This window comes from Oxyura jamaicensis, chromosome 2 (genome assembly GCF_011077185.1).
Source record: "Oxyura jamaicensis isolate SHBP4307 breed ruddy duck chromosome 2, BPBGC_Ojam_1.0, whole genome shotgun sequence".
Classification (NCBI taxonomy): Eukaryota; Metazoa; Chordata; class Aves; order Anseriformes; family Anatidae; genus Oxyura; species Oxyura jamaicensis.
The window spans coordinates 127,527,837-127,539,168 of NC_048894.1; the positions used below are offsets into that span (position 1 = coordinate 127,527,837).

An 11,332-nucleotide genomic window follows, 5' to 3' on the forward strand; every position below is an offset into this window, starting at 1 on the left:
CGGTGCTTAAAAACACCATGAAGCAAGATCTGGCGTGAAATGAGCATACTGCTTGCTGTAAAGCAATGGAGGACCTGTAGCTCAAGACTGATCACTGTGCTACATCCTTTGGGGGCTCATTTTACTTACTGTCTTTCTCTGGCAGCCATACTTTCTAGGTGAGAGTTTTCTCCAGCCTCTTGCCTGTGTTTTGACCCACCACTGCAGATACAGCTGATCATCTTTGCTTGTCACACGAGATACTGAGTGAGTCTTGCATGAAGAATAAAAGCTTTGTCACTCATTCTGGAAGAAGAGTTTCAGAATAGTTTGTGAGTACAGAACCTGTAATGAAGCCACCTCTGCCCCCTCAAATACTTGAAAGAAACACTAAACAAATGGATAGTTCGTGTCTGAATTTTATCCTTGTTTCTATACTCATCTGACAATCGCATTTCCTCGTGCTGTTCCTTCTGCTCTGTTCATATGGAGATCATCTGGCCCGCATGCTGTTGAGAAATCTCTCTCCTCTATGACTCTATGTGGATGAAGAAAGCAAATTCATTTCCAATTAAATCAGTCTTATTGACTGAATAGCTGAAAACAGGTACCATTAGCTTTTTCTAAGCTGGAAAAGAATGTGATTACTTAAACTATATTATAGTGGTAAAAAAAAAAAAAAAAAAGAATTTTCAGATATGCAGAATGAAAGGGGTAGCAAATTAAGATTACCTTTCTCTCTGAAAAACTTTCAATGCTCCTTCTACCCTGCAAGTGATGTTTGAATTGTAGTGGTTTGCGGCTGATTCAGTAATCAAAATCTTATTTGTAGTGTCTTTATAGCAGAGTTCACAGATTAGGAATTTAGTCACTGCAGTTAAATGTTCTTCCTGAAGCAGAAAACCACAACTAAGGGACTGAAACACAAGGAAAGCATGGGGGATGGAAGAGAAATGAAAAGCTACAGCATACCTTTGTCCAAGGTTTTCATTTTATCTAACCTTTTCTGTCATTTCTATCCTTCTAATTCTTTCAGGAGATAGAAAAACATCCTCTCTCACTATAGAAAAGCACTCTCAAATTTCCATGCTACTGCTTGAAATGTAGTAATGCTTTTAAAGCAGACATTTTCCATGGCCTTAACTGCTCACAGGTCTGTCCTAAAACCAAACTAGCCACTGTGCATACCTAGTAAGTACTGTTCATAAACATTTTTATAATGTTTGACCTTAAGAGTGACCTGAAGATTAATGGATATGTTGTATCAGTTTTAATGGGCCTCTTCTCCCTTGGATGCACACATGTGACTCCCATTAGCCTTAATGGGAGTTATATGTGTGCCTAGAGGTTAGACAAGACCTCTGAAGGTGCTGTTATGCTCTGTTGTATTAACGATCTCATAATTGCTGAGGTGCTGCACCTTTGCATTGAAAGCAAACTAATTAAATCAGTCTAGTATAAGTTGGTATAACATAGCTGGTATGTATGTGTTTTTTTTCCTTGGAGTCTTTCAGTATGTAGTTGTGGAGGCCAAATCAAGCATGGAATTTAAATTTTAACTGTGACCTGACTTTGTTTTTTAAATATCTTTTAAAAATCTAAATGGCTTTGTGAATTTGATTTCTAAGGATGACTGTTTATGCTAATGTAGAGGAAGAAGATGAATGCAATGTTTTATTTTATCATTAACATGTACACTGAGAGGAAGTGAATTGATTCTTATTTTTGATGTTCCAAATCATGCACTTTGAAAAAGGCAGTTAGGTCTAGAGGATTAATATGAATCTTGATGTTGAATTTTAATTATAGCTCTGTTACTCATTTCTTCTAAGTGCCTTTAGACAAAGCACTTCACCTTTCTTTGATTTCCCCATATGTAAAATACCTGCTTGCTTCATAGTGATGTAGACATAAATTAATGTCTGTTCTGTGCTTTGAAAACATAAGACTAGTCCATCCAACTGTGTTCTACTGGCATAATAATGACAGCTCAGGAGGTGGGGAAAAAAAAAAAAAAAAAGTCTAACCAATTCAGACAGCAAAAGCCCTGGTGGAGATGTAGATCTGCTGACAGAACTAATTCTGTTCCAGATGATGCATAAGCAGGGGAATTATTTAGGGGAATTTATGATGCATAAGGCAGGGGAATTATACTGATTTTTTTTTTTTTTATTGTGGAAGAGGTTGTATCGTGGGCAAATCATTTTATATATTTATACACATTAGATGTTTTTCTTGATCAAAATCATTTATTAGAATTTGACTGTTACTATTAAAGTTTGTGTGCTGTCTTCTGTCACTATTTACATAAGTTTGAAAATTAACCATAATGTAGTTGTCTTTGAAGGTATAAATCTGGAGAAAGAATGAATCTTAATATTTACTTTCTGGAGGAAAAGATTGTGTGGTAACTTCCATAGTTGTGTTTTTTTTTTTTTTTTTTTTTCTTGTGTCAGGTGAAGGTACTTTATATAAGCTCAATTTTGTGATTCAGTTCTGCTGTTTATGAAGTAACATAAATATCTTGCATCTGTTCTGATTGATTAATTTTATTTTGCCTTTACGTGGCTCATAGTCTTTATTAGAAAGCAACAGATTTACACTGGTATTGTTGGCGTTGTCTTTGTCTCAATATCTTGAAATACATGGAAAAATCTTGTGAATGGTTTTGTAAGTATACTTTCAGATTTTGACTCCAATGTATAAAATGTGTGATACAATTTTATCAGTTCTCTTCAGCATGTGAATTTCAAAGATTAATTTCAATGTATATATATATACATACATACATATATATATATATATATATCAAGTAACCTGAGTTTATTTCTCCATTACTCTTATTTTAATGAAGAAATAATTATTCCTCTCAGGGTTATATTAAGTATACATAGAATGATATAATGTTGTTTAAGTAGAAAATGAAAGTTGAATCTAGCTCACTTCATTTTTAGTACATATGCTTATCCAGAAAAAGAGAAGGAACAGGTCTGTTTTATAACCCTTGCAAACTGCATACCTATGCTCCCGCCCCCCAAGATTTTAAGTGTGCTTCTGCATACTTGAGGTTCTTTCTCCTAACTTTTTCTTTGATGGCATACTGAGATAGGGATTGTGTCCCATGTATTTTCATTGTTAAGCACCAGACCTCTCATGAAGGAAGCTTCTCTTGGGGAAAATATATATATATCTATTTTGGATACTATTTATAGACCAGTTTTCTAAAGAGAATAATCAACATCTTCAAAAATGATTTATCTATTTTTTCTTTTTTTCTAGGATAATAATGCTTATATTATTTTTGCCAGTATAATGGTTGTTATGAAGTGAGTGTTTTATTATATTCCCTGTAATTTAAGTGTGATTGAACACTGGAGCAGGTTGCCCAGGCAGGTTTTAGGGTGTCTTGACTTGGACATATACGTGAGCAACCTTCTCTAGATCACCCTGCTTTGAGCAGGCTTGGACAAGAGGTCCCTTCCAACCTCAGTCATTCTGTGATTCTGTAATTTGTGTATTTTGTGAAGACTTTTTCATTGTATATATCAATTCAAATATTTAAAATAGTAACTGAGGCTGAGTAGCCCTATTTTATCCCTATCTTTAACTTATAAGCATGTAAGCAGAAGTAGTTAGCATAAGATGATTGGCCCTGTGGAATGTCATAAGGCTAAATAACAGAATATATACAATGCACTGTACTGAATAAATTAGTTTTCTCTGGATGGGAAGACTATACAAGGAATTGATATGCAAGCTGCTTTATATTTTAGCCTCAGTAGACGTACTACTAAATATTGCAATAAATACTATTTGCATTAATTATGTTTAATTTTCATGCATGAACTCCCAATTGCCTTAAAATTATTTTATATTAAGTATAATGATTTTATATTAAGGTTTTAACAAGAAGGAATGAGGTAGACTTTTTTTTTTTGAGATATAATAGTTAAATTTTAACTAAGTCAGAAATATGAGGTGGTTTATTGGGAAGTTAATGTGTTGAAGTTGAGAACAAAAGCAGGATACTGGGATTCATTTGAGTTATAGTCTGATTTTGAATTGACTATAGTTGTGTATATAACTTCTAATTCTGGTTCACTAAGGTTATGATGTTACTGTATCCAGTCACCCCAGTTCTGTAGAAAGCTAGCTGAGCTGGTAAACTGAAGTCTGAGCATTCATTTTAGCCCTTCTGTTTCATAGTCCTATGCCTTTGTTAACAGTTTCAAGCTTTAGGGGTCTAAAAACTGGCATAGGTACTCTTGACTTTTGACTGTAGGTGCTACTAAAACAATGCAACTGGAAAACGGATCTATGATACCATTTCAGTAACAATTCATTTGAACTTGCCCCAACAGCTCGAGGATTTTAGAATCCTGTCAATCATTAGGAAGTATTCCATAAAGTTGTTGTGTATGCCAACTGCATTAAAAGGCACCAAAGGAAAAAGGTGTGCTGTGCTGCATGTACCCAAATAATTGTGAGGGTAATAATAAATTACTCTAGACTAATGATTCCTATGTGAACTTAATAAATAATAATAATTAAAATAAATAAAAAAAAGACATGAAAGCCTAATAATGCTTTTGGTAACCTGTACATTTATTACATCTACTTGCACACTTCAGAGGTGGAACAAAACGTATGGTTTCATTTGTTAGTAGTTGTTGGAGAGATTGATTTGATGTGCTTTCTCTACCTGTGTTGATCCCAGATACAAAATCTAGTATATTAGTACAAAAATTGCAGACATTATGCATGGGAATAGGCTAAAAAAGGCAAGAACCTTTCTTGATTTATTTTTTTTCTATTCTTCTTTTATAATCAAATTTGAATTATTTCTGTCCCTTTTATTTTTATTTGGCTTTTCAGTGGGATGACAGATTCCAACTTTGTATTCTTTTGTAAGTGAATACTTTGTTCCGTTCAGTTCATTGTGCAACTAATGTTACAGAAAAATCCTATAGGAATTCAGTGCTGTTTAACTCAATTTTCATAAGCCACTGTTGCTCATAACTGCCTTAAATGGGCTAGTGTGATTCTGAATGAACATATGTAATGGATAAACAGGAGTATTTGCTGTTTTTTCTAGGGTGTTAGTAAAAAAAAAAAAAAAACCTAGAGTACTATGGTAATAATGTTTTCATCAAACTGATAGAATTTTCACGTTATGGATTATTTCAAGTTAGAGGAGATTATCAACAAGCATGTTCTTTGCAATGTAATGGAAGAAAAAGATTATATGAATATTCATGTAATTATACATGCCAAATCAACTAAGTTATGCAGATACCTAAAAGGAGGAGGAGAACTGGATTTTAGAGGAAACCTCTGTTGTGTTCTGATATCAACAGCAACTTAGATCACGTTAGTATCACATCAGAATAATGTTTTACAGCCTCTGCCAATTTAAAAATCAAATGGATGTTAGATTTGTATAGAACAACACATTTGACTGGCAGAAAAGGCTGTTATAGATGGATGTGATGTTCTATCCTTGTATAACAAGAGTTTTGACTGACAGTTTAACAATAGTACACTTTCTATCCCATATATTCTAAATGATTATTATTACAATACAAAACATTTTTGCACTTGCTCTATATAGATAACATACACTTTTTGTGTAATAACATTCAAGAAGAGAGGGTTTCTTTTATGTCTTAGAGATGATGACAATTAATGAAGGTTCTGTCTGACACTTACAACCAATGTCAAGGATTGCTATTGTGGTGCATGGTAATGTAAAAACTATTGGGTACTTAGCTCCCAGTGAAGGATCAGCATAACTCTTGACACATGCTATATGGTGGATGAAATAAATCTCCTTGGAGAGCAATAGAAATATTTCTTAAAATGAAGAGCACCCTTTCTGTCTTATAATCCTTCTTTTCAGCTTTGTAGTTCTTTGAATATCTGTGAAATGCAGTTTTAATCTGAAAAGTTACTGTTTGAAATGGTACCTATTAATGCAACAAATTTGCTTTCTGTGCTTTGCAGTCAACACTGCTCTGATATGAGGCTGAAGATTCTTCTTCAGAACAGTGGCTAGAGATAAGAAAGGTATGCTTTGTCTCATTTGTAGGTATGTGTCTCATTTTCTTTTGGGGAAGCACCTTCTTTTTGGAGTATCTTTCTAATTTTAAGATTGACGCTTTAGGTTCTTGGCATTTTTTGTCCTTTAGATCTTTGCAGAATTATGTACACTAACTTGATTCTCAAACTGTGGGTGTCTCTTACTTTTTATAGATTTTAATGAAAGCAGGTATGCTACAGTGTTTACATTATATTTGATGATACAAAGGTCAACATTAAAATCCAAACTTCTTTGTAAGCTTTACTTTAGTATTCCATGCAGCTAATGAAGAAAGCATACTATTTTATAACCCTCACAATGAGAAATGCCAAAAAAGATGGCAAAAAAAAAAATGAAAAAAAAAAATGGGGCCATGCATGTTTATCAAGACAAGTCTCACTTTTATCTGTCTGATTATATAGACAGGGAAAACTTGGTAAATACAAAGATTGCTTTTTCTGTATTGATTTTATGAATTGGCTTACTGTGAAGGATATTTTTCTTCAATGACTTTGAATTTGGTAAGGGAATCAAATAGTTTGATTTAATAATTTTAATAAAAATTGTAGTTTTATCAATATGAATTGCTAAGTTTTTAAGTGAAGCCAACTAAAACAAAAACAACAAAAAAACAGTTTTCATCATGTGGAGTTATATTGATTTTCACATAGTTCATTGTGATCTGCTACTTAGTTTGAGAGTACTAATGGCAGTCATCTATATTTGCGCTGACTTCTACAGGTTGTTAAAAGCATGTGCTTTGCTGACCACTGAAAACTGAGAATTATAGACTCAGACTGCGTTCAAGTTTCTGAGCAGGATACATCCTGCTCCTACATTATGTAGGTACAGAATTGTCCTTTACTTCCTCTCAGCTGACCACATCTGTCTGTGTCCCGGTTGTTTAACATCTTTTCCTGGCATCTTTTTTTCTTCTGGCTATCATTGCTTTACTGTCTATACTGACTTTGCTCATTGTCCTTCATGAGTAAATATGTGTCTAAAACTGTCTCATTTTAGTTCCTCCCTAGTTTCTTGTACTTTTTTTTTTTTTTCTTCTCCTGACCTCTTACATCACTGTTTCAGCAGCAGTTGTCTATCTAATCTACCTAATTGTCTTTGGTCTTTCTTCCTTCTGTTAGGCTTCCGTCATATGTGAACTCTCAGCATTCAATTCGTGAAGGAACAAAATACACAGAAAATGTTCCCTTGCTGTCTTTTCTTGTCTTTGGCTTTGTTACAGCCTGGAACAGAGACAACAAAGAGATGGATTAGCTCCTTCATCTCCAAGTTGTAGAACACTTAGTAGGGATAGTTTTTTTTTTTTTTAAGAGACTTTTTCTTTTGGAATGAAGTTTCTGCTGAACATACACAAAATATAATTTGCAGAAATTCACAACTTGCTCACAGATGAGAAAACACAATATTGAGATATTTCATCACATATGCCTCATTTCAAACTCTTGCATTAAATAATGAGTATGATTTTCCTTTTAAAACATTTCCTGACTTTTAATAAAGACAAAACATTTCCTATGTACTTTGTTTTTTTTAAGTGCCATCTTAGTTAGTTTTTTTCACTTGGGGAGCTGAAATATTAGACTTTTTTTTTTAATTGGCCAAAGTCTGACATCTTGGAAGCATTAGCTGTACAAAGAACATCACTTATAAATGACTGTAAGGGAAATACACAGACATTTATAAAGTTGTGTATTGTCTTTATGTGGCAAGGTTTTAATAATGAGGGTCTGCAGGGGCAGCCTCTGTGAGAGGAGTCCAGAATAAGACAGCCCTGTAGCCCACAAGGTCAGTGCAGCAGGAGGGCAGGAGGTGCTCCAGGCAGGCAGCAGCAGTTCCCCTGCGGCCTGTGGAGAGGCCCCTGGTGGAGCAGGCTGTCCCCCTGCAGCCCATGGGTCCCCCATGGAGCAGATCTCCACGCTGCTGCCCGTGGAGGAGCCCCCAGTGGAGCAGGTGGATGTGGCCTGGAGGAGGCTGCGGCCCGTGGAGACCCCCCACAGGAGCAGGCCCTGTGCTGGAGCTGCAGCCAGTGGAGAGGACCCCATGCAGGAGCAGGGGGTCTGGGGGGAGCTGCTGCCTGTGGGTAGCTGTCTGTTCCTGTGGTATAGACCTGTATTGGAGTAGTTCTTGAAGAGCTGCTGCATGGGAGGGACCCCACACTGGAGCAGGGGAAGAGAGTGACTGAAGGAACACCAGAGACTCTGGCAGTTTTACTCAGGTGGGCAGCCAAACTCCACCACAATCAATCTCTCACTTCCCCTCTTCAAAGGCAAACGGGGAGAAAATACAATGCAAAGGGCTCAAGGATTGAGATAAGGACAGGGAGATCGCTCAACAATTACCATCATGGACAAAACAGACTCAGAGTAGGGAGGCTAGTAAGATTTATTGCATTTTACTAACAAGCTAGAGAAGTCAGAAACAAAGGAAAGAAACCAAAAACACCTTCCCTCTATCCACCTTCTTGTGCCTCCTCCTGAGTGGTGCAGGGTAACAGGGGAATGGGCTCTGCGGTCAGTCCCTAATGCTTTATCTCTGCCATTCCTTTATGGTCACTCTCTGCCCCTGCTCCCTGTGGGTTCCTCCCACGCGATGCCATCCTTCCTGAACTGATCCTGTGTGGGCGTCTCACAGGCAGCAGCTCCTCTTGAAGAGAGTTCTTGAAGAACTGCTCCAAATATGGGTCTATCCCATGGGGTCCATCCATCAGGAGCAAACTGCTCCAACATGGTTCCCCCACAGGCAGCAGCTCCTGCCAGGTCACCTGTTCCTGTGTGGTCCCATCTTCATTGGCTACAGGTCTGGCCTGGAATCTAATCCACTGGGGGTTCTCCAGAGGCCGCAGCCTCTTTCTGTGCAGGTCCACCTGCTCTACTGTGGTCTCCTCCATGAGCTGCAGTATGGAGATCTGCACCACTGTGGTACCTCATGGGCTTCAGAGTGACACATTGATCTGTTACAGTGGGTCCAGAGGAGGGCTACAAAGATGATCAAGGGGTTGGAGTGCTTCTCCTATGAAGAAAGGCTGAGCGAGCTGGGTCTGTTCAGCCTACAGAAGAGAAGGCTCTGGGGTGACCTCATTGCAACCTTTCAGTACTTAGAGGGGACTTATAAAAGATGGGGAGCAACACTTGGCTCAATCAGATAATGGCAGGACAAGGGGTAATGGTTTTAAACTAAAAGAGGGGAGATTTAGATGAGATGTTAGGAGGAAATTCTTCACTCAGAGTGTGGTGGGGCACTGGAACAGGTTGCCCAGAGAAGCTATGGATGCCCCATCCAGAGGTGTTCAATGCCAGGTTGGATGGGGCCCTGGGTAACCTAATCTAGTGGGTGGCATCCCTGCAGGGGTGTTGGAACTAGATGATCTTTTAGGTCCCTTCCAACCCAAGCCATTCTATGATTCTATGACAGGCAGGGGAGATGAGGGGGATGCATCACCGTCTATGTCAGTCAGCAGCTGGAGGGCGTGGAGCTCTGGCTGGGGATGAATGAGGAGCTGAGAGCTTATGGGTTAGGAGTAAAAGGAGAGCAGGGAGAGGTGACATTATAGTGGGGGTCTGCTACAGGCCACCTGATCAGGAAGACCAAGCACATGAGGTCCTCTATAGAAAGCCTGCTCTACCACGGCCCTTTCCGCAAGCCACAGAGGAATTTTGTCTCCAGCACGTGGAGCACCTTCTCCCTCTCTTTCTGAATTGACCATGATGTCTGCAAGGCTGTTTCTCGCTCCTCACTCTCCTAGCTGCTGTTGTGTTGTGTAGCAGTTTTATTTATTTATTTATTTATTTTTGCCTTTCTAAAATTTATTCTCACAGATGTGCAAACAACATCAGTTATTGGCTCAGCGCAGGTCCCTTTGGAGCCTGCTGAAACTGGCTCTTATCTAACGTGGGGCAGCTTCAGGATTCTTCTCACAGAAGCCACCCCTGCTGCCCACTGCTGCCAAAACCTTGTCATATAAACCCACTACAGAAACAAATTGTTACAGACTGACTGCAGCCCCCATTCCTCTGAGCTGCTCAGGGGTAGGAGGTAGAAGAGGGTGGATGGAAGGGCAGGCATTTTTAGTTTGCTTTCAGTTTTCTCACTGCTCTAGTCTAGTAGTAATAGGCAATAAATTCCATCCATTCCATCTATGCTGAATCTATTTTGCCTGTGGTGAGCGGTCTCCTTGTCCTTATTTCAACCCTTGAATCATTTTTCATCATATTTTCTCTCTGCCTGCCTTTGAGGAGGGGCAGTGAGAATGGTTGTGGTGGAGTTTAGCTGCCCATCAGGGTGACACCACCACAAGTTCTATTATTTTCCTTCTTTCTTTTTTTTTTTTTATTTTTTTTTAAATTAATCTCCTTAGCAGAGAGGTTTCCTCTCAGAATAGAGACACAATTCTAGTCTCATAGATAATATTTAATTTGCAAGATAGTGTAATGAAAATATGTTAATAGCTTTTTCAGTAAGTTAATAGCTTTCAAGTTCTTACTAATTAGTTTGTTAAAATATTCTATTGGTAAAATACTTCTTTTTTTCCCTGGTAAAACTTAAAAATGTAGGTCTTACAGGGACCATCTTGTGAATAGTAAGGACAGAATGAGAAGTAATATCAAAATTGTTTAAAAAGAAATAATTAGCAAGCGAGTGATGAAGGAAGCTGCCATAATTTACATCAAAGATCACTTTCTGTCATTTTACAGCAAAATCTGATACAGTGTACAAGTGGATCTTGCATAGAAAGTAAGCCTTCTTTGGAATAAGGATGAGAAGGCATTTTTTTTTTGATTGCATAATTGGTCCCAGCTGTCTTGGACACCTGATTACCTGCAGCAGCTGCTGCAGGAGGAATGAGTAGTAACCCATTCTCAGCCCATCCTTGGTGGCTAGAGTGCCATGGAATTAAAGCGTATGTCTTCATAATTGATTTTTGTATCCTAGGTCCCCTACATTCTGACACTATAATGTAGGTTTACTTCTGTCTTTCTCTGGCATTGTTTAGTAGTACCGTCAGAATCCTTAGGGCTTTCTACAGCAACGGCACTTATGTCCTTATACATTCGGTCCTCTGATATCCCTTGAATCTCCATGCAGTTTTTTTCATTTCTTTCTTATGTCCCTTTAAAAACTTGTAGTACCCTCAGATTCCTTTTGCTTCTATTAGCTAAGCAAAAGGCATCATGAGCTTTGGCTTATTACAAACAATACTTGTGTTTATTACAAAGAATAGAAGTGCTGAATGGCCTGCTGCCTGTCTCCCTGTTC

At 37.9% G+C, this 11,332-nt stretch overlaps 1 long non-coding RNA gene across 1 annotated transcript; it reads right to left on the reverse strand.

Annotated features, from left to right (window-relative positions):
• Positions 1-390: 390 nt before the first annotated feature.
• On the reverse strand, positions 391-1,149 carry LOC118162326. Its single transcript, XR_004748395.1, has 3 exons — positions 952-1,149; positions 712-869; positions 391-517 (listed from the first exon to the last, which is right to left on the reverse strand). It is a non-coding gene; the product is annotated as an uncharacterized LOC118162326 (long non-coding RNA).
• Positions 1,150-11,332: the final 10,183 nt, after the last annotated feature.